The sequence below is a fragment of the Microtus ochrogaster genome, chromosome 24, assembly GCF_000317375.1.
Source record: "Microtus ochrogaster isolate Prairie Vole_2 chromosome 24, MicOch1.0, whole genome shotgun sequence".
NCBI lineage: Eukaryota > Metazoa > Chordata > Mammalia > Rodentia > Cricetidae > Microtus > Microtus ochrogaster.
Genome location: NC_022024.1, coordinates 25,324,210 through 25,326,367, shown reverse-complemented (window position 1 = coordinate 25,326,367; position 2,158 = coordinate 25,324,210). Strand labels below are relative to the sequence as shown.

The 2,158-nt window shown below is 39.2% G+C and overlaps 1 protein-coding gene across 1 annotated transcript in view; it reads left to right on the top strand.

The window, feature by feature from the left end:
- Positions 1-284: 284 nt before the first annotated feature.
- Dcn (decorin) overlaps positions 285-2,158 on the top strand; it is a 32,916-nt gene continuing 31,042 nt past the window's right edge. The window contains exon 1 of the mRNA XM_005358132.2: positions 285-682. The gene's annotated coding sequence lies outside the window, so the exon portion shown is untranslated. The remainder of the gene's footprint in view (positions 683-2,158) is intronic.

The window sequence follows — 2,158 nt, the reverse complement described above, 5'->3', positions numbered from 1 at the left end:
AGAATACCCTAGAACTACATTCAGAAAGCACCGAAAAATGCAGCACACTGGGACTTCAGAGCCCACGAGGCATTCCGTGGGAGGCTGCTAGGAAGACCACATTTACAACAGCGACAAGGTCCATTTCACTCACTTTCCAGACCCACACATCTCCAAAGCCCGAAAAATCGTCATCTCTGAAGGAAAATAAATACAGCTTACAAACAAGGCTGGGAAGGGCGGAGAGCGGAATGGGTTTGGGGGTGGGGAGACAAACCCTTCAGTTGCAATCTTTTCCGGGTGGGGAGGGGGGGGAGAGTGAGAAAAATAAGACAAATTTCAAATCAAGTTGCTCCTCGAGACTACAAAAGCGGTTTGGAATGTTAGGCGGATGCAAAAGGAATAAAGCAAACGTGGAGGGGGGAAAAAGGGAGGCCGATAAAGTTTCTGGCTACAAGACAAGAGACGTATCATTACCATATGATCTAATGTGGGTGTCAGCTGGCTGTTCTCATTGAATGAAACCTTCGTTTTTCACTCTGCTATGGAGTAGAAGCTGGAGGTTTTCAGCCTAGTGACAGTCACAGGGCAGCACGCCCCCCTCCTCCTTTCCACACCTGCGAACTCTTTTGCTCGGGCTGAATATCTAGTGTAATTACATCTCAGCTCTGAGGGCTCCCGTGGCAAATACCCGGATTCAAAGGTATGGCTTTCAATAATTGTCCTGAATTTTGCTACAGGCTAATAAAACTTCAGTCAAGTGGAGGAAGGAAAGAAATACCCGGTGAGAGAGAGAGAGAGAGAGAGAGAGAGAGAGAGAGAGAGAGAGAGAGAGAGAGAGAGAGAGAGAAAAGAGAGAAAAAAGTGCTTAAGTTCTGACTATTTTTATGCAACCTTAGAAGCAGAAGTTGCTTGAAAACAGAAATTAAGTACTCGGGAAAATAATCATTTGAATGCATCGTTTTAGTGCTTTCTCTTCTATTCTTGCAAAGATGCTTATTAAAAACCCGTAACTTAACACCATGACTGCCTATGCTGAGGTTTTTGCATTTGTACCGATGAAATATTCCGCTCGTTATGAACTGCTAATAGAAAAACATTCTAAGCTAGTCCCGTGCTTGTGCCTAGATGAGCTATTTAAGATTTATCCCCCTCCTGGATTCTTGCAGACTTCACAAATCTTAAAAAGCCTCAGCAAGTGCCTAGCTATAGAGATATAAAGTCTATTTCTGCAACACCAAAAATGAATGGGAATTAGTACCAAAGAGGTGAAAAGCTACACTGAAAATAACTTCAAAATAATGTTAAGTAACTTTAACATTGCTATGTTAAAGATCTGAGATGGTGCAGCAGCAAACTTTCTTGGATATAAATAAATGTTCCTGTCAATGTATTCAGTGCAAATGAAACTTTCTTAGAGATGCAGTGACTATGAGGTGAGGGTGGGGTTGATTCTCATTTTAAGGTTAAGCAGCGTAACCAGATGGGTTAAGTGTGCCCCCAGTGATCTCAGCGTCTATGACCTTTTCTTCCTGTTGATGTTTATTGTACCAGAAAAAAAAAAAGAAAAGAAAAACAAAACTTGGGTTTTATCATGGCTCTTGCTTACAGGCAAATGCTGCTCTGATTGCCTATTTTTAATTATTTCTATTAAATAATTACTGAAGGAAATCTCTCCATTACTGGGGCATTTAAAAATTATTCTGTATTAGCAGATTGTCTAGCCACTTAAGTGTTAAGTTTTGACTTTGAAGCAGCCACGAAAAGTATAAACATGTTTATACAGATATTACTCGGGATGATATGCCTAATTAAATAGGGTCCAGAAATAATACTTTTGATGAGGCATTTCTAAACTATAGCAACCGTTATTAGTGGAAGAGCAACTTTACAAATATTTGAGAGTAATAGTTGCCATGAGATCTAAAAAGTGTGTCTCATCTGTTACAACCTCCTTTCTTTGTGTGTGGACAACCTTTTTTTGATGTTCTATTTGCTATTCATCACATGAGAAAAAAAATCATGGAAACAATAGTGAGGACCCTTAGCAAATATTTATTAATTGCTCTGTCATGCTGGAACTTTGAATATTATGAATATTATAAAATATTATATAAAGGGATTTTATAAAAATTAGAATAAAAATTTCAGGTATGTAGACTCTCTCTCTCTCTCTCTC